The sequence below is a fragment of the Macrobrachium nipponense genome, chromosome 34 (assembly GCF_015104395.2).
Source record: "Macrobrachium nipponense isolate FS-2020 chromosome 34, ASM1510439v2, whole genome shotgun sequence".
Lineage (NCBI taxonomy): Eukaryota > Metazoa > Arthropoda > Malacostraca > Decapoda > Palaemonidae > Macrobrachium > Macrobrachium nipponense.
The window spans coordinates 58,519,808-58,545,422 of record NC_061095.1 but is presented as its reverse complement, the minus strand read 5'-3'; positions in this window follow the sequence as shown (position 1 = coordinate 58,545,422).

The window sequence follows — 25,615 nt, the reverse complement described above, 5'->3', positions numbered from 1 at the left end:
AAATTGATAGAGAGGCTCTATCCATTATTTTTGGAGTCAAGAAGTTTTCTGATTTCCTTTTGGTAGGAAGTTCGTTATCAGGACGGACCATAAACCCTTGACTCATCTATTTAACCCTAGTAAGTCTATTCCACAAGTATCTAATGCTCGTATTCAAAGGTAAGCTTTATTTCTATCAGGTTTTGATTTTAAAATTGAGCACATTAAGGGAGTGCATAATACAGTGGCAGATGCTCTTAGTAGCTACCATTGTGTAGAGATGATGCTGATTTTCATGTACCAGGAGAAATAGTAAATTTGATTAATATTTTGGATAAGAATTCTTTGATGTTACAATCGGTAAAAGGAATGTATAGAAAGAGACACTGTTTTAATGCAGAGTACGAGATTATGTAAGGAAGGGGTTTCCCCAAGGAAAAGGTGATGGAAATTTGTATGTTACCTTTCTATAAATTGAGAAATGATCTTCTTTGCATGACAATGTATTACTCATAGGAATCGTATTTTGGTTCCTGAGATGTTGGAGAAAGCGTGTTATGAAAATGCTTCACGAGGGCCACCAGGGTATTGTTGCCATGAAAGCTGAAGCAAGGTCTTTTGTATATTGGCCCAACATGGACAAGATTTAGAACAAATAACTTCCAACTGTGCATTATGCATAACAAATCTCAAACATAAGGCATTTCACCTTTATCTTGGCCGTCAGTAGATAGACCTTGGTCCCGCTTGCATGTAGATTATTGTGGACCCATTGACAACATGCAATATTTGATTATTATTGATTCCTTTTCTAAATTTATTGATGTCTATGCTTGCAAGAATATAACTTCAAAGGGTACCATACAATGTTTTTAAGGTCATGTTTTGCTAATTATGGTATTCCTGACACAATTGTATCTGATAATGCAACTTGTTTTATGTCTAGGGAGACTCAGAATTTCTTTCAGAAAAATGGTGTTAGACATTGTTCAGGAGCACCATATAATCCAAGTACAAAAACGGGCTTGCAGAACGGGCTGTCCGAATATTCAAAGCTAATTTCAAAAAGTTTGATTGTAATTTGCCTGAAAAACCAGAATGGCCAAATTTTTGTATACCTATAGACGTACAATACAGTCTTCTACTGGCTGCTCCCCAGCTGAATTATGTTTGGAAGGAAATTTAAGGGTCCATTAGATGTTATAATAGCCTAAACAAAGAGATGAGTGGTTATGTTTCATGAGTCTAAATTCAGAGTTGGCGATGCAGTATATGCCAAGAATTTTGGTAAAGGACCAGAATGGGTGGAAGCTAAGATTATCAAAGTTCTTGGTGAAAGAAATTATTTGGTTTCTGTAGAGGTTAATGGTATTTTGACTTGGAAGCGTCACCTTTCACAGTTATTTGAGAGAAAAACATGTATAATACTAGAGTAACTGATGAACCGTCACTATTAGAAGATACAATGATTCCTTATGTTCCTGTAGTTCTTCTCCCCGTAATGTACAAGGATTAGAAGAAACAAATAACACTATTCAGAACTCGGGTATGATTTGTAATCCAATGTAGAAGTAGTAGGATCAGAGAACAGTAATTGTGATACTGGTGCCATTGTAAGAAAATCTACCAGAGTAAGTAAGAAACCTAGGAAACTCATTGAACAAATTTAAATTTTTGTCTGTTAACCTAAGGGGGGAGGAGTGTAATGTATTGAGAAACACTACTCTCTCATTCTACGATGTTGAACCTTCTGGGAGTTGTTGTAGGAAGATCTCCCGCCATCCACGAACTGGGAAGCCAGCATAAGCATGGGTCTCCTACTCTCCTTACTTGTAATGATATACCATAATAAAGTACGTGATGACCACCCTGTTCTTCTTAGGACCTAAGTACTAAAGGACGAGAATGCAACAGCCAGTGAACTTCCAGCAGCCCCCCAACTGCCTTCCATCCTCCAGCCTCGGGTATCTAGTATTTACCTCAAGTCCAGACTGAGTATTAGTCTTCCTTCTAGGCCAGTGAACTTCCAGCAGCCCCCCAAACTGCCTTCCATCCTCCAGCCCCCGGGTGCAGGTCTAGTATTTACCTCAAGTCCAGACTGAGTATTAGGTCTTCCTTCTAGGCCAGTGAACTTCCAGCAGCCCCCCAACTGCCTTCCATCCTCCAGCCTCGGGTGCAGGTCTAGTATTTACCTCAAGTCCAGACTGAGTATTAGGTCTTCCTTCTAGGCCAGTGAACTTCCAGCAGCCCCCAACTGCCTTCCATCCTCCAGCCTCGGGTGCAGGTCTAGTAGTTACCTCAAGTCCAGACTGAGTATTAGGTCTTCCTTCTAGGCCAGTGAACTTCCAGCAGCCCTTAACTGCCTTCCATCCTCCAGCCTCGGGTGCAGGTCTAGTAGTTACCTCAAGTCCAGACTGAGTATTGGTCTTCCTTCTAGGCCAGTGAACTTCCAGCAACCCACCAACCTGCCTCCATCCTCCAGCCTCGGGTGCAGGTCTAGTAGTTACCTTCAAGTCCAGACTGAGTATTGGTCTTCATTCTAGGCCAGTGAACTTCCAGCAACCCCCCAACTACCTTTCCTTCCATCCTCCAGCCTCGGGTGCAGGTCTAGTAGTTACCTCAAGTCCAGACTGAGTATTAGGTCTTCCTTCTAGGCCAGTGAACTTCCAGCAGCCCCCCAACTGCCTTCCATCCTCCAGCCCAAGGTGCAGGTCTAGTAGTTACCTCAAGTCCAGACTGAGTATTAGGTCTTCCTTCTAGGCCAGTGAACTTCCAGCAGCCCCCCAACTGCCTTCCATCCTCCAGCCTCGGGTGCAGGTCTAGTAGTTACCTCAAGTCCAGAACTGCGTATTAGGTTCTTCCTTCTAGGCCAGTGAACTTCCAGCAGCCCCCCCAACTGCTTCCATCTCCAGCCTCGGGTGCAGGTCTAGTATTTACCTCAAGTCCAGACTGAGTATTAGGTCTTCCTTCTAGGCCAGTGAACTTCCAGCAGCCCCCCAACTGCCTTCCATCCTCCAGCCTCGGGTGCAGGTCTAGTATTTACCTCAAGTCCAGACGGAGTATTAGGTCTTCCTTCTAGGCCAGTGAACTTCCAGCAGCCCTTAACTGCCTTCCATCCTCCAGCCTCGGGTGCAGGTCTAGTAGTTACCTCATGTCCAGACGGAGTATTAGGGTCTTCCTTCTATGCCAGTGAACTTTTCAGCAGCCCCCAACTGCTTCCATCCTTCCAGTCCCGGGTGTAGGTCTAGTAGTTACCTCAAGTCAGACTGAGTATTAGGTCTTCCTTCTAGGCCAGTGAACTTCCAGCAGCCCTTAACTGCCTTCCATCCTCCAGCCTCGGTGCAGGCCTCGGGTAGCCAGGTTTCCCATCCCATCCTCAAGTTTCCCTCCAGACGGAGTATTAGGTCTTCCTTCTAGGCCAGTGAACTTTCAAGCAGCCCCCACCAACTGCCTTCCATCCTCCAGCTAGGTGCAGGTCTAGTACCGTTACCTCAAGTCCAGACTGAGTATTGGTCTTAATTCTAGGCCAGTGAACTTCCGGTATCCCCCTAACTACCTTCCATCCCCCAGCCCAAGGTGTAGGTCTAGTATTTACCTCAAGTCCAGACTGAGTATTAGGTCTTCCTTCTAGGCCAGTGAACTTCCAGCAGCCCCCAACTGCCTTCATCCTCCAGCTTCGTGCAGGTCCTAGTAGTTACCTCAAGTCCAGACTGAGTATTAGGTCTTCCTTCTAGGCCAGTGAACTCCAGACATCCAAACCTAGCCTTCCATCCCCACCCCGGGCCCTCGGGGGTGCAGTCTAGTATTTACCTCAGTCCAGACTGAGCATTAGGTCTTCCTTCTAGGCCAGTGAACTTCCAGCAGCCCTTAACTGCCTTCCATCCTCCAGCCTCGGGTGCAGGTCTAGTAGTTACCTTAAGTCCACGAGATATAGGTCTTCCTTCTATGCCAGTGAACTTCAGCAGCCCCCAACCCCCCAACTGCCTTCATCCTCCAGTCTCGGGTGTAGGTCTAGTAGTTACCTCAAGTCCAGACTGAGTATTAGGTCTTCCTTCTAGGCCAGTGAACTTCCGGTATCCCCCCCCCTAACTACCTTCCATCCCCCAGCCCAAGGTGGGGTAGGTCTAGTAGTTACTCAAGTCCAGACTGAGTATTAGGTCTTCCTTCTAGGCCCAGTGAACTTCCCAGCAGCCCCCCAACTGCCCCCCCCCCCCCCCCCCCCCCCTTCCATCCTCCAGCCTCGGGTGCAGGTTAGTATTTACCTCAAGTCCCGGACTGAATATTAGGTTCCTTCCTTCTAGGCCAGAACTCCAGCGGCCCTTACTTGCCTTCCATCCTCCGCCTCGGGTGCAGGTCTAAGTAGTTACATAAAGTCCGACTGGTATTAGGTATCCTTCTAGGCCAGTGAACTTCCAGCAGCCCTTAACTGCTTCCATCCTCCAGCCTCGGGTGCAAGGTCTAGAGTTACCTTCAAGGTCAGAATGAGATAGTTTTTACTTCCTAGGCAGTGAACTCCAAGAGCCTTAACTGCCTTCCATCCTCCAGCCTCGGGTGCATTGTTAGTAGTTACCTCAAGGTCCAGACTTGCGTTATGGTTCTTCATTCTGGCCAGTGAACTTCCAGCAACCCACCAACTGCCTTCCATCTCCAGCCTCGGGTGCAGGTCAGTAGTTACCTTCAAGTCCAGACTGAGTATTGGTCTTCATCCTCCAGCCTCGGGTGCAGGTCTAGTAGTTACCTCAAGTCTAGACTGAGTATTAGGTCTTCCTTCTAGGCCAGTGAACTTCCAGCAGCCTCCCAACTGCCTTCCATCCTCCAGCCCAAGGTGCAGGTCTAGTATTTACCTCAAGTCCAGACTGAGCATTAGGTCTTCTAGGCCAGTGAACTTCCAGCAGCAACTGCCTTCCATCCTCCAGCCTCGGGTGCAGTCCAGTAGTTACTCAAGTCCAGACTGCGTATTAGGTCTTCCTTCTAGGCCAGTGAACTCCAGCAGCCCCCCAACTGCCTTCCATCCTCCAGCCTCGGGTGCAGGTCTAGTATTTACCTCAATCCAGACTGAGTATTAGGTCTTCCTTCTAGGCCAGTGAACTTCTAGCAGCCCCCTAACGCCTTCCAATCCTCCAGCCTCGGGTGCAGGTCTAGTATTTACCTCAAGTCCAGACTGAGTATTAGGTCTTCCTTCTAGGCCAGTGAACTTCCAGCAGCCCCCCAACTGCCTTCCATCCCCCAGCCTCGGGTGCAGGTCTAGTATTTACCTCAAGTCCAGACTGAGTTAGGTTCAGTCCTCTTCTAGGCCAGTGAACTTCCAGCAGCCCTTAACTGCCTTCCATCCTCCAGCCTCGGGTGCAGGTCTAGTAGTTACCTCAAGTCCAGACGGAGTATTAGGTTCTTCCTTCTATGCCAGTGAACTTTCAGCAGCCCCCCAACTGCTTCATCCTCCAGTCTCGGGGGTGTAAGGTCTAGTAGTTACCTCAAGTTCCAGACTGAGTATTAGGTCTTCCTTCTAGGCCAGTGAACTTCCAGCAGCCCTTAACTGCCTTCCATCCTCCAGCCTTGGGTGTGAGGTCTAGTAGTTACCTCAACGTCCAGACGGAGTATTAGGTCTTCCTTCTATGCCAGTTGAACTTCAGCAGCCCCCAACTGCCTTCCATCCTCAGTCTCGGGTGTAGGTCTAGTAGTTACCTCAAGTCCAGACTGAGTATTGGTCTTCCTTCTAGGCCAGTGAACTTCCAGTAAGCCCCCTAACTACCTTCCATCCCCAGCCCCAAGGTGTAGGTCTAGTAGTTTCCTCAAGTCCAGACTGAGTATTGGTCTTCCTTCTAGGCAGTGAACTTCCAGCAGCCCCCCAACTGCCTTCCATCCTCCAGCCTAAGGTGCAGGTCTAGTAGTTACCTCAAGTCCAGACTGAGTATTGGTCTTCCTTCTAGGCCAGTGAACTTCCGGTATCCCCAACTAAACTAACCTTCCATCCCCCAGCCCAAGGTGTAGGTGGCTAGTAGTTACCTCAAGTCCAGACCTGAGTATTAGGTCTTCCTTCTAGGCCATGAACTTCCAGCAGCCCCCCAACTGCCTTCCATCCTCCAGCTTCGGGTGCAGTCTAGTAGTTACTCAAGTCCAGACTGAGTATTGGTCCTTCCTTCTAGGCCAGTGAACTTCCAGTAAGCCCCCTAACTACCTTCCTCCCCCAGCCCAAGGTAATAGGTCTAGTAGTTACCTCAAGTCCCAGACTGAGTATTAGGTCTTCCTTCTAGGCCAGTGAACTTTCAGCAGCCCCCAACTACCTTCCATCCCCCAGCCCAAGGTGTAGGTCCTAGTAGTTTACCTCAAGTCCAGACTGAGTATTGGTCGTTCCTTCTAGGCCAGTGAACTTTCAGCAGCCCCCTAACTGCCTCCATCCTCCAGCCTCAGGTGCAGGTCAAGTAAGTACCTCAAGTCCAGACTGAGTTTTAGGTCCTTCCTTTTAGGCCAGTGAACTTCCAGTAGCCCCTTAACTACCTTCCATCCCCCAGCCCAAGGTGTAGGTCTCAGTAGTTACCTCAAGTCCAGACTTAGTATTGGTCTTCCTTCTAGGCCAGTGAACTTTCAGCAGCCCCAACTGCCTTCCATCCCCCAGCCCAAGGTGTAGGTCTGAGTAGTTACCTCAAGTCCAGACTTAGTATTGGTCTTCCTCTAGGCCAGTGAACTTCCAGCAGTCCCCTAACTGCCTTCCATCCTCTAGCCTCGGGTGCAGGTCTAGAGGGCCCTTACTCAGGCATTCCCACCACTGGGGGAGGAGGGCCCTCGGTCTAAGGCCTTCCAAAAAGCCTGGGGAGAGGGAAACCTGCCCAAACCTTCGTAAACCTGGTACTGCTCACAGCCTCGGGAGGGGTCACGACCCAGAGAGGGCCTTCACATGACAAAAAATTAGTGTCACCAGGACTCCTCATTTAGAGTTTTCTGTAGCCGCTCCCTCCTAATTTTATTGATTAATTTCTTAAAAGCCTTTATTTTTCTTTCCCTTCGTTTCGACTCCTGTTTGGGCTTCTTCCCGATCGTGTGATCTTTCTGCTGCTCAATGCGCCCTTCCAGATCATGTATTTCTTTCGAATTTCTCTCAATCTCTGACATCATATCCTTTATTTTGTGGTGCAGTTCGTTATTTTCTTTTATCCACTTTACAATGATTTCGTTAACCCCTTTTCCCACTTGGCTTTCGACTTGATCTCGTTCCCGATCCTGGATTTCTTTCGTAGCCAACTTGTACTGGAGACGTTCGTTTTCTTTCGAACACCTTTCTGCTTCGTGAATTAAAATCCCTTGCTTTAAAATGCAGAAGTCTATTTCTTTCCTGCACTTAACTATAAAGGCTTTCTTTTTCTTTAATCACCTTTTCCATGGCTTCCCTTTCCACCTTCAACTCATTCAATCCACCAGTAAACTGGGCCATAATGTCCTCTTCCAGACCAGCTTTTGGTTGGTGTTCCAAAAAAGTTAGCTTCATTTAGCTGGTCGTCCCTTTTGGATGCATCCTCCAAAGACAGGTCACTTTTTCTTTTGATGCCAATCAATTTTTTCAATCCTGTCAATTTTGGCATTCTAAACCTTTTCTTCTTTCCCTGCGGCTTGACTGGTGGACGTGTCCCACTTTCCAGATCAATTTCGGCTTCCAGAAGCGGGTGTTCCTTCTGCTGCACAACGAGCCAGTCCAAATGACGAATCTCACTCGTTTGCCTGTGCATTTCCAGCATTAGGTCCTTCACTTTCAATCGCAACTCTCCATTTTCCTTAGCGCAAGCTGCAATGACGTCACCTTTCCCACTACCCATTTCATTGAGTCCTTCAAGACCCAATCCATTTCCTACAGGATTCTACTCTGCGGTCCTCAGTTCCCTCCTGACTAAGTCACATTTCAGACGATCGTTTTCTCTCGTCCTCCTTTGTAATTCAGTAATCAGATCGCTGATTTCCATACGCAACGCCAGATGTTTCTTGTTATAATCAGTGATAAGCTGATCTTTCCTCCGTATTTCCTCTTCCACTGGACTCCCTTTCAACCTTCAACTCATTCAATCCCTCTCTTCAAGCTGATGAATAAAACCGTCGCCTTTCCCGTCAATCCTGGGTTGATTAACTATTTGAAGCTGGTCTTCAAGATCCCGGATTTTCTCACTTTCCGCTGATTCCTTGCTGTCCCCCTCTTCTCGGCTCCCAATAGAATCTCCATCGAATAACTGTTGAATTTCCCATTCGTCTTCAAGATCCCGGATTTTCTCACTTTCCGTTGATTCCTTGCTGTCTCCTCCGCTGCCCCCAAAAATACTTTCATACGATAAGTATTCAATTTCCACCTTGTTACGAGAAGTCGCCTCCTCGCTACGAATAATATCCTTTTGGCCTAAGGGGCCACAATTCAGGCAGAGCCGGAAAGTCCCCCAAACAATGCCAAAGGCCAATATAATTACAATAATCATGACTACTTCAAGTGCCATTATGGTTAAGCATGCTAGACAGTTATACGTCGAGTTGCCTTGGTTATCAAAAGAGACCCGTCACTCAAGACGATTCCCTTGAAGAACTCCGGAGCCACTCTGAGGATTCTGATTAGTCTTCACTTTTGTATTTTCTTTTTGTCAACTCTTTACCAAAACTTGATTTGTGAACTGACAGCCTTCACGGCTGGCTTTACAAGTTACTAAAATTACTCGTTTTGAATAATAATAATAATAATAATAATAATAATAATAATAATAATAATAATAATAATAATAAACGGACTCTGTTTGTGTGTGTATGTTACATTTATATATAATATATTATAGATAGATATTTAATATTATGGACATATATATCTATATATATATAGATATATAATATATATATATATATATATAGATAAATGATATAATACTATATATATATATATATATATATATATATATATATATATATTTCTAAACACTGCACTGGTCATAATTCAAAATAAAATGCTGTTGCCAATTTTCAGGTGAAAAAAAAAAAGCCAAAACTTCATTTTCCTTGAAGCGTCTCTTGAAGACTGTACACTTACCTATTGATCATAACCAAGGTCTACAGACTGTGGGTTTCGAAGTACTGGATGAAGTCGATTCTACTGAAGTGTTGTTATGTCATTAATGATAAGTTGCAAAGCATTTACCCTTTTATAGCAAAGGACCTTGTGTGATAAACTTTATTCCTAAGTTTACCTGACTTAATGAGCTACAAATGGTAGGGGAGAATCACAGAAAGTGCTAAATTGCTTTGCATAACATATATATTTAATTTCAAAATAAGCATACAATATTCGTACTTCTTTCACATTGATAAAAATAAAACAATTTTTTTTTTTTTAAACAATCGGTTTTAAAATGTGCAGAAAACATTCCTACATCTTTCGCATTTAATTTTCTAATTAAAAACAATTTTAAAATAATCAATTTTAAAACATAAAGAAAATAATCACACAAAAAAAGACAAACAAAGAACACCCCCGGATATGCTCGCGTACAAAGCAACAAACAAAAAAGGCAGGTCGTTTGGGGATAGTATTCTAACAAACCAACCTCCTCTTACCACCCCTACCCACCCCCTCCCGACTTTAAAGGACCCCAGGGAAGGTCGTTTGGCTTTGCTTGGCCCTCTTTACCTCGCTTGCGCACAAGAGAGAGAGAGAGTTTAGGCAGTATTTATATTTCCAACGCTTGTCTAGACATAAGAATCAAGCCTAATTACGTCTGGGCTAATTATTCTTGCGTGAGAAATCACGCAAATGAGTCCGACATCCAGCCTGTAAAATCATTTACGTTTCTGACAAAAGAATTATGTTCGATCTCCAACTATGAATAATGTATCTAAGAAATCAATGGCCGTAATAAATGCATCGTTAGAATAAGTAAGAATTATTCGAAAATATATACCACAGCTGAATTTCCCTTTTTATTATCAGTGTTTATATTTTTCGTATTTAGACTAAACTTGAAAACGAAATAATAACGGGTCTTCGATATCAGTGTTTTACACTACCTTAAATTATGACTCCTGTTCTCCCAGAGCGAAATGGTAGTACTCCACCTTTAGTCTTTGTGAGCTCGTTGTACAAATAAACCGTATATGTAGAGAGAGAGAGAGAGAGAAAGAGCGAGAGAGAGAGAGAGGGGAGGCCGCTTAAGTATACAACACGACTGAACGTTTTCTTCGTCTTGGCAAAACGAGAACCGAAATTGGAGTTTGAACAGAATTTATTGGCAACAAAAAGTCTACTGAGACAAAGACCGACCCCCGATGCTCAAATCTCATCCAGAAATCGTTAGTTTCCCATTAAAGAAAATCTTTTTTAATTATTGATCATTTTCATTGCTGTCCGACCCTCACGAGAGGGAGGCGAAATTCATTCAATACTCTTCAGCTTTGACGTAAACCTGTCAAGATGACAGGTGTCCTGTGTTCGGCAATTAACGTTCATTTGTCTGTCCATCTCTGTCTGTTGATTTTCAATTAACTTTTGAATTTGGACGGAATTCTGTTGACATTTGAGTTGGCACCGGATGTATAAAGTTCTACTGATAATGAATTTCAAAGATATTTTTTTGGAGTTGTTTAATAATTACAGATGGTTAGATTTCGAGATGAATTCGGGTTTGGATGTAAATCCTGGAATTATTTTCTGGATTTTAGGGAAATTATGCGGATTAAATGACGGATTTTGTAGAACGTTTCTTGAATAAAAATAAGTAATTTCTTTGACGTTGGTGCGTGCATATGACTGTATATAAGTGGTTATTTCAGTTTTTTAATGTAGTATTAAAGGTTTGCAAGATAATATCCCAATAAATTTGATTATATTTAAGAAGAATTTCGCATGGAAAATACATAAATTGAGAATACCTATCTACAGTACAGAATAAAGTTTTAGACATGTAGCTTCACTTAATAAAATAAAATAAACTGTAAGCTACGCCTTAGTAAAATTTGAGCATAATGAAACTATCAAATTTTAAATTAATTAGTTCGGAAATTCTCACTGAGTTTCCCAACCATTAGCGTTTAGTAAAGCCGTATTTATCTTCAGGAACTCTTAACATCATCTAAGGGAAGAGAGGAGGAAGGCGCTTGTTGTTTATTGTTGAAGATTAAGCCAGCCTTGTGCTGGCACGGGTTCTTGCTCCTAGAGCAGCCCGTAACAAAAGGTGCTTGTGAAGGATCATTTATTTGTGCCCGGATATTAATGGTCTCCTCAAACCGGGCCGTGTTTACCACGAGGCTGGGCTGTGTTTATCTTTGGTGATGATGCTGTCTTTGTATAGATACCCTGATGTAAGCAATAAATGCACACAAACACACACACTTATGTATATAATGCAGAGAGAAGAGATCAGTTTTTAGGAAATAAAAAAAGATAAGTTAATAAATAGGTACATGAAAACATAAAGTATTAGCATGCAAACTGACTGACCTAAGTATTCTAAAGTACAGACACGAAATTGCAGTGTTCATTTTGCAATTATGTTGGGGCACAGTAGCTAAATTTATAATAATAATTACATGAAGTTTATTGCATACTTTTTCCTTTACATTGCAGCACCTTGAATTACAGCCATGGTAATTTCGCAACCAGAAATAGCCCCACATTTCACTGCAATGTTCATTGAATTTATTCAACAGATTTGACGTCTTGATATCACGCTAATGACATTTTCCAGCCTTCCTTGACCTTTGGAACTGGTCTCCGTTTGTTTAATAAATCAGTAATTCTTCCCTGAAGAGACTTTATCAATATTGGGAAGAGAGAGAGAGAGAGAGAGAGAGAGAGAGAGAGAGAGAGAGAGAGAGAGAGGTCTGGGTTGGTAAACAAAAATATCTACCTGACTGTTTCAAGGGGACTTTCTTGAATGAGTTTAACCAAAAGAACATTTCCCTCTAATTTAGTTTCGTGTAGATGGAGGCTTCGAAAAGTCATGTTTATAACAGAGTCAGCATATTGTATTCATCTCTTTTTTGGAGATCTTGGCTACAGTAAGGTGCCCTTATATTTATATTAAATTAATGAATAAATAAGTAAATAAATAAATTTATGAAATGGATGAATAAATAATAAATAAATAAATAATTTTAATAAACTGATCAATAAAAATAAAGAAATCTAATAAATTGATGAATAAATAAATAAATAAACAAATAAATAAATGCAAAGAGAAATAGAGAGAAACCAAAAGACTTTCTACAGCAAACAACCAAAACAAAGACCTTCCATTCTTCTTCTTCTTCTTCTTCTTCTTCTTCTTCTTCTTCTTCTTCTTCTTCTTTTTCTTCTTCACAGCCCAGAAACGAAATGAGAGCAGATCACGCAAACACCAACAGAAAATTGCGATGCTTATGTAAATTACACTTACTCAAAGCACGCACGCTCTCTCTCTCTCTCTCTCTCTCTCTCTCTCTCTCTCCTTCCACCACCTGTGCTACTTTTGACGTCGCCTTGACCACTTATCCTCACGAGGGATCGATCGCGTGTTTTCTCAAGGCCGTCAGTTCTCTGTAAATCTCAGGCATTAGAGAATGAATTGCTGTGACGACAGGTCTGTTCATGACCCGAAATATGTATACGGCTATGATGAGGAATGGAAGGTTAAGCCTTCCTTTTTTTTCGGGGGAGGGGTTGGGGCAGGGGAGGGACATCCCCAGTAAGGGGGCACTATATAGGAACTGTTTTTCATGCCTGTCTACATCGGCAACAGAATCTCTGGTGATTCTCGCGCGTTCAAAATGGAAGTTGTGTGCAGATGTCAGCAGAGAAAAGTCAGCTTTAATGTTTTGTATTATTATTAATGGTTCTTTTTCTCTAATTTTCGCATTGATCCTAAAAAAGTAAACCCGAAAATTTATTGACTATTAGCCCTTGTGTATAAAGAACATAGATATAAGTATATGCAAAAATAAAACCTTGACTAAGATTTATGTTAAATGTCAGTATATCCCTCTTACGTAAATAAGCAATTTTAACATGAAGTCTTGAATTTTAATACAAAATAATAACACTGATCAATAGACTTTGTGTATAAATAACTTGGATATACGTATATGCACAAACAAACGATATTTAAAAATTGTGTTTAATGTCAATATGTCACTACAACCTAGATGAGCATTCTTATCAGGAACTATTATATTTTGTTCATAAATTACCTCAAAATATATATTCAATTAGCAATGGATAAATTATTAGTAAAATGTTCATATTTTCGAAATACTAAAAAAAGGTCATAATTCACTTATGAGGGTTTTGCTTTTAGTTAAAATCAAAGGAAATGGCTTTGTATTTATGATAAAAATGTTATAAGTTAACCCACTTAACATTCCCTGGTGGATATGTAATAAATATCATATAAAAACATTATTTCCCGAATTAGAAAACAGTGGTTAAAAAATATATATATTATTCGGTGTTGTCAAAAAACCACAGAAAGTCTACAAAAATCAAGCTATTATTATTATTATTATTATTATTATTATTATTATTATTATTATTATTATTATTATTATTATTATTATTATTATTATTATTCAGAGAATAACCCCTATTCATAGTGAACAAGCACACCAAAGAATATTAAGGTTCTCATCAGGAAAGGAAGAAAAAGTAAAGAAAATACAGAAAAAAATTTCACTCATTAAAAAGAAAAAAATAATAATAAAAATTATATATGTAGACAAAAAGTCATAACTTTATAGGAATTAGACAAAGTATATATATATATATATATATATATATATATATATATATATATATATATATATATATATATATATATATACATATATACATATATATATATATATATAATATGTATATATATATATCATATATATATATATATATATATATATATATATATATATATATATATATATATATGTATATATGTATATGTATATAGTATATATATATATATATATATATATATATATATATATATATATATATATATATATATATATATATATATATATATATATATATATATACGCCCCAGCGTTCAAATTTGTGTATGGTGTATACACCAGGGCTTATATTGATGATAAATCAAGAAAATACGCTAAACATATACGCATTTCTCACTAAGAGTCAATAAAGAAAATAGATAAAACATTGTATTTTAATCTGACTAGGAATAGCTGCATCACACATCAAACAAATGACAAATGACGTAAACAAATGACGTCACACGATTGTCATCCGATTGTTTGTTTCATCGTGAGACTAATAACCTCTTTGGTCAATCACTCCAATGTAACTGATGACAACAATCAACCGAAAATATATTAATAAAACAACATACGATTTATCAGAAAACGCAGATCTGTCAGAGCGAGAGAGATGTTTCCACCGACCAGAAATACGAGACTGGACGAAAAGTAGACGCATGTGAACAAGACAGAGATTTATATTGATAACCTTTATCCAGTTATATACCAGCAACAAATATCGTCCGCGGAGGTATTAAGGTTAATCGCTTTGGGAAAATATAACATGAGAACAGAGACAGGCGCAAATAAATCGAACTCACGAGTGACGGGAATCAACGGAAGTGAACCACTTGAATTGTGTACGAAGCGATTCCTATAAACTCTAGCGTTTGCTATGTTCACGGGTAGGCCTAGTGCTGCAACCCTACAGTCCACCCAGCAGCTGTGAAAATGGGTTTTAGAGTCTGCTGGGTTTAAGAAATAGGGTGAGGGGGTAGCAGGCTCCTCCCTAGGGACTTTTTGAGGACCCTGGAGGTTATACAAGCCTGAGGAATGAATTAATGAATGAAAGAATGGATAATTCCCACGCCAGTGAATGGATGCAGATTTTTCCGTAGACGGACATTAACAAATCTTCGTGGACGGGGAATCGTGATCTTAATCCCTTGAGACGCATTCTGTGGGCAGAGTTCATTCGCAGGAAGAAGAAAAAGACGAAGAAGAAGAAGACGAAGGACAGAGATTCTTACGCCTTCCAAAACATGCTGGGAACTGTGATAACGTGACGGTTACGTTGCAACTTTTTTATATATACATGCAGTCGACTATTTGTTGTTATAGATATGCTCTCTCTCTCTCTCTCTCTCTCTCTCTCTCTCTCTCTCTCTCTCTCTCTCTCTGTCAATTAACATCTTCAGTAAAGCACAAGATAAGGAAACTGAAATATCTATTAATATTAAATGGCAAGTTATCCTTTTTCATCATAAATAAAAAAATTGAATCGATGATACTGAATAACAAGAATTACTCATTCACATTATAAAGAAATAGATAAACGTAAAACACATTGAAATAGATTAAACAAAACAATTAATGACAACTGTTATTGCTGTCATAATTAAGAGAAATGGAAGGGAGATGAGATCTCCCTCAAGGAATTGTTGCCATAGTAAAGATTTTATTGAGACTTGCATCTGATCAGGAACCGCTCACAGGAATGTGCTCGTCCCTTGCACATTGCTAATTACGCTGAGGTAAATGAGATGTCTGTCTGGTTATGTTAGAGTCTAGTATTGTTAATGGGTTTCATATATATATATATATATATATATATATATATATATATATATATATATATATATACAAACATGAGACACATATACATATATATGTGTATAACATATTTATGTAACATGAAGGAGACTCAAGCATCAAAAATATTAGTCGAAATGTTAAATACATTAACCTCTAAATACCACTGTAATTAATGACATCGTAAGTACAGGTTTATTAAGCTATTTCCCCTCACCACTGTGTATGACCCTCCGTCAATCTTTATTACATAATAATAAAAAAAACTCTTCATGATTCTACTAAAAATATCTAATCATTAATAATGACGTCCTCATGAGTGATTAGACCCTGACTCTGAATGGGAGAATTCCTCAAGGAAGTTTTCTTATTCAATAAACATAAACCTTTTCACCTCTCCTTGCAGTTTCTCTTCACTATCTTTGACTTATACTATATATCTGCTCTCTCTCTCTCTCTCTCTCTCTCTCTCTCTCTCTCTCTCTCTCTGGTGACTTCACGTATGACTTCCTTATCTCAGAGAGACTTTTAAACCCCCACCCTCTCTCTCTCTCTCTCTCTCTCTCTCTCTCTCTCTCTCTCTCTCTCTCTCCCTGTCCTTTGTCTTCCTCTCTCCCAATAAATTATATAAGTAAGGCTTACAGTGATAATATTATAAAAAATGTTTGTAAATTAGAGAAGTGGACTTGGATGTGTGTGCGAGTGTATATGTGAGCAGATACTCATACGTGCACATATATGTAGCATATCTTCGAGCATGTAACCAATGACAGAGAGAGAGAGAGAGCGTATTTTGTTCCACGTCAACAACACTAATTCGGTAAATAATACCGAAAGCCAACTCATCTCAGCATACACATTCTCTAAGCAAAGAAGAAGAAGAAGAAGAAGAAGAGAAGAAGAAGTAGAAGAAGAAGAAGAAGCCCACTTGTCGTCTGATTCGAAACCAACAGACACAATTCAGCTGAGGCTGACGACAGCCTCCAGATCTTTTCTTTCGTGGATTCCCATTTCAGAGAGTGGAATAATTCCATCCCATCCAAGAGAGGGGAATAATTTCATCCAATTCCTGAGGCTTGGAATAATCCCACTGCCACAAGAGGAATGCTGGACACCAACCCATTTCATTTACATATTCCGTCACCGACAATATGTCAGAATGATTGGAATGTCTGAGAGAGAGAGAGAGAGAGAGAGAGAGAGAGCTTACCTTACAGACCTTACAGTTCGTTCGGGTTACCCCAGGTCCCTCAGTGTGAGGCACCTCTAATGTCTACCAGAGAGTTGCTAGTACATCTTCCGGTATATTTTGCATCTTCCAATCTTGGATGGTCTGGGATGCAGTTTTAGATATTTGTCGAGCTTATTCTTAAACACATCTACGCTCACTCCTGATATATTCCTCAGATGAGCTGGCAACGCATGAATAGACGCTGCATTATCGATGCTGGTGCGTAGTGGATTAATGTCCTGTGTGCTTTTGCCCCTTCCTTATTTTTCCTGGTATAGTTTTGGGCACTATTAATCTACCTCTGCTTGCTCTTTCTGATATTTTTAGTTCCATGATGTTTTCTGCTATTCCATCTATCTGTTTCCATGCCTGAATTATCATGTAGCGTTCTCTTCTCCTTTCTAGACTATATAATTTTAAGGATTGTAGTCTTTCCCAGTAGTCAAGGTCCTTAACTTCTTCTATTCTAGATGTAAAGGACCTTTGTACACTCTCCATTTGTGCGATAATCCTTTTGATAGTGTGGGTACCATATCATATTGCAATATTCAAGTGGACTACGAACATATGTTTTATAAAGCATAATCATGTGTTCAGCTTTTTTTTTTTTTTGTTTTGAAGTGCCGTAACAACATTCCCATTTTTGCTTTACATTTTGCCAACAGAATTGCTATTTGATCATTGCATAATATGTTCCTATTCATCATCACACCAAGGGTCTTTAACTACTTCCTTATTTGTGATTGTCTCATTATTTGGACCCCTATATGCATATAGCTTCCCTTCTCTGTCTCCATAATTTATTGATTCAAATTTATCAGATTTAATACCATCCTATTTACCTCTGCCCAATCATATACTTTGTTAAGGTCTCTTGTAGAGCGTTCCTATCTTCATCACATGTAATTTCTCTACTTATTCTTGTGTCATCAGCAAAACTACTCACTACCGAATCCTTAACATTACTGTCTAGTCTTCAATATAATAACAAACAGTATTGCAGCTAACACCGTACCTTGTGGCCACACCGGATATTACCGGCTTCATCCGATTTCTCATCGTTTGCAAAAACTATCTGTTTTCTGTTGTGTAAAAATCTTTAACCATCTTCCTACTTTTATCCACGATATTGTGGTTTCCTAATTTTCTGCGCTAATATATTATGGTCTACCTTGTCAAAAGCTTTTGCAAAGTCTAGATAAACCACATCTGTTTCATTTCCGCTTTTCATATTTTTGAACATGTTCTCACGGTGGACTAACTGTTGGGTTTGTGTACTTTTTCCGGGTACGAAACCATGTGTCCTATATTAAACAAGTTATTTTTTTATTAAATGTTTCATAATATTTTTCTTCATTACCCTTTCATACACTTTCCTAATATGTGATGTTAGACTCACAGGCATATAATTACTTGCCTCTAGTCTTGATCCACTTTGTTTAAAGTAGGGGTGATATATGCTAATTTGTGCTCATCATAAATCTTGCCTGTATCTGCACTTTGTCTTAATAATATTGCAAGTGGCTTTGCGATAGAATGAACTTCTTTCTTCAACAAAATAGCAGGAACTCCATCAGGCCTGCTGCAGCTCCATTTTAATTTCATTAAATTGCTGCACAATATCAGCTTCATTATTTTTCTATGTCTAAATATTCACTATTTTCGTCTTACCCTTTATTCTATATCATTATCTTCATTATCTATTCTAGGGGTGAATACTCTCTTATATCGTTCTGCAGTATGTTGCAAATTTCCTTCATTCGTTAATCTCCCTTCAATTCTTAGAGGGCCTATTTCTATTCTTCTTTTATTTCATCAATTTTTTTGCGTATGAGTATAATAGTTTGGGGATTTTCTTGATATTTATCAGGGTTTTTCTTCCAAGTCCCTTTTTTCATTTTCTTTTGATTGTATAATCTTTTGTCTGCATATTCTATCTTTCTTTTTAGTTCTATAACTTTCATGCATTTTTTTCTCTTTTTTTTGCAAGACCTTTTTTCCACTTCTGATTTTCTGGAACAGATCCTTCTGTCTCTTGGCATGCATGACTGATGTTTACTTTTCTTCTTCGGTATATTTATCCATTATTTTCTCTAATATTTTATATAATATCTCCGTATTTACCCTTATTTCATCACTTACGAAAATGTTATCCCAATCTTTGTTTAATTCTTCATTATTCTGACCATTTTATATTTTTACTGTAGAAGTTGTATTTTCCATATCCTTCCCACTTTTTCATTTCTGCTTATCTCTGTTTTCACTTGCTTTGAATGGACTGTTAATTCTATGACATTATGGTCTGAAAATGCTCGAGAGAGAGAGAGAAAGAGAGAGAGAGAGAGAGAGAGAGAGAGAGAGAGAGAGAGAGAGATAAATTGATGGCTCAGTGGATAAGGTCTGTCACGCTCCGCTACAACCGATCAAGTAGGGGAATTGTCACATAATATAATTGATTGATTGATTTTTCTTGACGTGGCCTCATTCTCAGTGTCAAGAGAACGACATTATGGAATCTCGGTGGTTTGTTTATATGAAAGTATATAACAATATCTTGTGGTATAATGGCCAAAATTTTCTTATATATATATATATATATATATATATATATATATATATATATATATATATATATATATATATATATATATATATATATTTTTTTTATATATATATATATATATATATATATATAGATATTTGTCCGTTCACACGAACGCCCCACTGGGCGTAAAGATAAACGAGAACTACTCATGAAAAAGCCCTAAACTGAGAGTAACGACAACCTAAAGTGAGCGAAGGAAGGAAAGTTTGTGGACAAACGAGAGATATTGCTCCTCCTCATACCGACAAAAGCTAAGCTCTCTCTCTCTCTCTCTCTCTCTCTCTCTCTCTCCTCTCTCTCTCTCTCTATCTCTCGCTCTCTCTCTCTCTCTCATCCTTAATGGTCTGTGTAACTTATCACAAAGGCTAGAAACACAAAAGGGACTTTACCAACTGAGAATAAAATTGTCCACGTCACCTCAATCCGAAAAAGGTCACAGCTCACAACTCATTTCCGAGAGGTCAATTCCCACCTCTGCTGACCTTCAGTGACCCTTTTCACCTAAAAAGGAGACGCCATTTCTGCAAAGAGCTCCGGAAGAAAGGAGGAGGAGGAGGAGGAGGAGGAGGAGGAGGAGGAGGAGGAGCCATTGGCTCCACAATAAAGCGAATGGAAGTCTTCCTTAATGAAAGGCGCCAGATGCCTCCATGACAAGGCCATAAAAACAACTTCATTTTTTTCTTCTTCTTCTTCTTCTCCTTCTTCTGAGGACCCGAACCGGACACTTCATGTCAACAGCCTCTTCTGATTTTTCTCCCAAGACTTCTTTTCACTGAAGATGAAGTGATTAGAGAGAGAGAGAGAGAGAGAGAGAGAGCGAGTACTATTATTATTGTTGTTATTAAGCTGTTGACGCCTACAGCGAGTGGTTTCCTGAAAAACGAAAGGATGATTGATCACTGCCACATTCACACTGCTGAATGGTGGATGAGTAATCTCTCTCTCTCTCTCTCTCTCTCTCTCGTCTCTCAGTGAATGTCTTATTCTGTCATTTAATTAACAGTTATTATAAATATATAAATATATATATATATATATATATATATATATATATATATATATATAGTATATATATATATATGTGTGTGTGTGTGTGTGTGTGTGTATGTGTGTGTGTGTGTGTGTGTGATGTATGTATATATCTTAAACATACTTTCGCCATTATGACAATCTTGTGGAAACATTGCCGCAATATTTCAGCCCAACGTAATCATACTCTCTCCCTCTCCCATTTCATTCCGCGATATACTTATTAATTACAGTTGCTGCCTCCCCATTAGATTTCCCCCGCATTTTTAACGTACCATTAACCTGGAACTCATTAACTCATTTGCAGTCTGGTTAATATATTATAAACAAAACATAAGTTTCACTCTCACCCGAAACCAGATTGATAATGAGGAATTATTATGCTCCATTACGATAATCGTTTATGTATGCATATGTGTGTATATATGTATACAACACATACTTATTACTAACAGGACCTCAACGACCCTTGCAGATTCATAAATATCCTTTATAACAACAATATATTTGTGAGATCATCATCCAGTGTGAAATGTGAAGTCATCCACTGGATGCAGTAAAATTTTCATGTGCAATATTCCGTCAGTATTTTGGATGATATTCTGCGGTTGGAACCTTTCCACCTCTGACGTGAGACTCACAAATATGAATCACAAGTGATGGACAGCACAAAACAACCCATTTGTGACATCTGAACGCGTTTCGCCCTTCCACTGATCACTGCTATAAATTTCATGCAAATAAACCACTTATATGAATAAATGCTTTTTATATCTACAATTTTGACTGATTCCATTTCATCCTGATTTTGCTCAGGTCACGACAAACTCTCTTTGATGACGAGTATTACCACTTCCCCAGTTCCCCCTCGAATGTTCTAATAATAATTGGTGATCTCGCAAAAGGGGAACTTGTATTAAACGATGACTAAAATCCTTAGTGTGAAATGAAGACAAATTCAATTCAATTTTTCACAACGTGTAAAGGCCAGTGTTACTTGAGCCCGCGGATCTAATGAGAGAGAGAGAGAGAGAGGCGAGAGAGAGAGAGAGAGAGAGAGATGGTATGTTGGCTGCAGTAATGTTAATTCGCATCTCTTATAAGAGTGAGAGAGAGAGAGAGAGAGAGAGAGAGAGAGAGAGAGACTCACACATGCAGTATAAATTGATTCTCATCATAATGAGAGGTTTTCAATAATAAAATACCGAGTGATATTCAAGAATTTTTATATAAAACCGAAATAATTCCGAGAATTTCTGACTATCACCAAAAGTCAGGCAGTCAGAAATGGGGAAAGTCAATAGAAAATCTTCCGGCGAAAGTGACTCTAGCTTTCTAAACGAGAGTTTTTTTTCTCATAGACTGATACTTAAGACCAAATTTAACTACCAACTTAATAAGGTATAGAAAATGGAAATATTTTAAGCAAACTAAACTACTAGGCCTATATTTCAACCCCTGTAGGAAGATAGCGCTGTCAGTGCACCTCACGCTGCGCACTGTAAGCATTACCTAGGGTTCTTTGCAGCGTCTCATCCTTAGGCCCCTAACTACCACATCTTTCATTCCTGTTACTGTACCTCCGTTCATATTCTCATAAATGAATCTAAGAATGAAGAATGAAGAAAAGGAATCTGCCTTCATGAAAGGCGAACTTCAGTAGCATGAATGTATTATATGAAACTCCTGAGCCCAGTTTCCCTCCATTCCTTTGCTCTGCCTCGAGAATACTCGAGTTTCGCCGCCACTCGGCGCTGTCGTGACCGGCCGCTAATTCGAATTTAATGTCGGATGAATGAGGTTTTGTAGAGGCAGGTCATGGGAGGCCGGGATTGGTTTGGGTGGGGGGCAATTGGGGGGCATGGGGGTAGGGGGTGAGTGGGCGAGTAGGGGCTGGGGATTTGGGGATACGGGTGGGGTGTGATAAAAGCTTATTACGAAACGAACACCTTGAACACTAAAACAAAGGCAAAATGTGGTGATAAGAAGGAAGTGGTGAGTAATTCTTCATTACTTATTACCAGGCTAATTGATTGATTGATTTATGGCTACTAAAACTGGCGTGACTCAACATGTACATATACTCTAAGTTGTTTCTCCTATTCATCAAACGACCAAAGTTATCTATCCGTCATTTTACAGCGCAAAGAAAGCATAAGATCTCAGCCTCTTAAAGACAGAAGTTTCTTGCGTCCTTGTTCCAAGAGAGCTTCATAATATCTGTCCCCAGAGTTTCTTAGCCTCAGTAACTTAATTATTTATTCCCTCAACATCTGTCACGAGCATTTGACCCTCAATTCATAAATAAAAATGCACTCAAACATTATACATCTCTTGTATTTTTTGGTAACGATAAACGTTTTTCTCATTTCGTGAAAATTGTTTTATTAAAGAATCCCCTGAATGAACATAACAAACTATATAAAAAATATCATAACCAAATTATAATAAATCTATATTACCAAAAGATGTAAAATCCATATTTCACCCCCAAAAGATTCAAATGTTCTGTCTGTCTAAACCCAAAAGAGCTTTAGTTTCTCTGCAAATCCTTTGGGCAGAAGGTCTGGCACGGCGGAGGCACGATAACTTCCCTGTGCGTCCATTGCAGAGGTGAACACAATGAATAGAGTCTGTCACGGCGACGTTCATTCACAGGTAAACCAAGACTTTACGAAATCTCTTATTCGACTAACAAGCGTAAAACGACACAGGCAAAGCCAGGCAAGTTCTCTGGAGAGAGAGAGAGAGGAGAGAGAGAGAGAGAGAGAGAGAGAGATATTCAGTTAAACTGTCAAGAGGAGTCCACTTACAACCAACTATGGTTTAGGATACCGTCAAGATACTTTCTACTTTTACTGGAATTCCAAACCTAACTCTTTTTGAAAAGCAAATTGAGAGAAGAGGAGGCTTGAAAGGTGTAACAGGAGGAAAACCGTTAGCAGATGTAGTACTATGAATCAATTTTTAAGAGAGGGTTGAGTAAAGTCGGAGGGAAGAAAGAGAATATGAACGGAGGTACAGTGAAAGAAATGAAAAGGATTGCAGATAGTGCCGAGGGGAGGCTGCAAAGAACCATAAGTAATGCCTACAGTGCACCGCATAAAGTGCACTGACGACACTGGCCCCCAACGGGGATCACTATGACGACGAGTCTGATAAGCTCCTTGATAGAGCATTCGTGTAATTGTGCTTCCACTTCCAATTTCAGAGAATGAGAGGTTTTCTGAGAAGAGAGTCTCACCCACGAGAGAATGTGTGAAAGGTTATTTATTCTCGAATCAAAACCCGCCTTGGAAACCGAGATCCTTCGTCAGGTTTCGGAGACACTTTGGCCCGAGATGAGTCTGTGCATAGAGGACAGCCGTGTCTTTGAAGTCTCGAGAGCAAAGTGGGTGTCTGTTGTCTGTCTATATATATTCGGAAAAGACAAAGGAATGTTTTGGTTTGAAGAGGATGACAGACCTTCGTTTTTTGTAGCTGAAGTCAAAATTTTAAAGACAGGGGAAGTGGCTGTATATTGAAACGAAGGCAATGGGAAGCATGAAGGCCTGCAGAGATGTTTAGGGGAATCAAACTATTGTCATCAGAATTGGCATTAATTCTTCACATAATACAAAACAGGAAATCGTCGTTAGTTTTGTAAAAATAGGAGACAAGAAATATAACTGATTAAAAATCAAGAGTGTATCAGGCCCTACAAATATTCACGTTTTGCTTTAAAAAGATTTTAAGAAATAAAACAGGAAAAAAAAAAGAAATAAAAAATGCTGACTTGAATAAAAACTTCAAGTTAAAGGAAGCAAAACTTGTTTTAATTAATTTAAATTAAATATGGCCGAGAATATAAAACGTCAATGAAAAAAGAAACAGATTGAATGACCAGGAAACTATTGCCATTTTTGTCTAGTGCTCAGTGTTTTTCCCCCTTTTTATGACTGGTAAAGACAATAACTTGCTGTTTGCCAAAAAGGCCTTTTAAACAAAAATTAATCATTCAAAAGCGTTCTCATAATATTTCCACTTTGGTATCATTGGGATCATGAGACTTAAAGGAATGGCAGAACAAATTACAAGTCTGAGTTACTTTACCTTTTTAAAGTCAGGTCAAAGTTCAGGAAATGTCCCGCCAACAGAACTTGCACATCAAAGTGATGTGACAGGAGGCAGAGTGCTGGTTGATATTTCAAAGGATTGTCATGTGAAACGATTTGGAGAATAAACTTTCATTTTATGACCATAGAGTTGAAACTTAAGGCCATGACAATAACATCATTCTAATTTATATTTATAAAAACCCAATCAATATATAGCAAAAGATCAAGCAAATCTTTCAAATATCATTCTGTAAAGTTAAGGAGAATTTTGTTCTTATACACTACGAGAGAGCATCCCGTGTCATATATTCCAATTTTCAGGGCTGAATTCTCAAGTGAAGTGTATTGTTCACTTAGAAAAAAAAAGGCAATAGATTCCATTTAATGGAGAACAGGGGACCACTTCAATTCCTGCATTTACATTCGACAACAACTAATACTTTGGAATTGACTAAAAAATTGGAATGATGCAAATTGAATGGCAAACATTCGCTCTCAGAGAATAAGAATTTGTCCGGAAATGCTTTCAGCTATTGCTTTTTTTATATAAAGGAAGTTCTCTATATTCTGTTATTGTAATAAGGTTATTTATTACTTTTTAGTATTACTTATTCGTAACAGCCTCCCCCCTGCTGAGGACGTCGTACAATTGGAACTTTTTCAGAAGTTCAAACGAAGGTCAATGGATTACTACCCTTATATGGTTCTCCTTGCATTTTCATACATTTTCATTTTATTAATTTATTTTTTCTTTTTTACTAAGTGAGATGATATTTTTTTGTATTTCAATTAACTTCTGTTACTTCTTCCCAATGGACACCATATTCTTTGGAAGGTTGAATTTCAAGTCAAGGGCCCGGGCCCATGTGGTGGGCCTGTCCCATGTGAATAGGTCTCATCTTCTGAATAATGATAATGATAGTTATTCCGAATCTCTTGGGACATCTAGCATTTTCTCGTCGCAAGAGATTGTCATTTACTGATGCATTTTTACTGATTTCTCAAAGGAAAATAAGCTACAATCACATTAATGTTCTCAAAACAGAACGTTGACGAAAACATTTACTGAATAAGCAAGTGTCATGTTAAGAACCTGATGGGACATTTACAACAGGCTATGCTAGT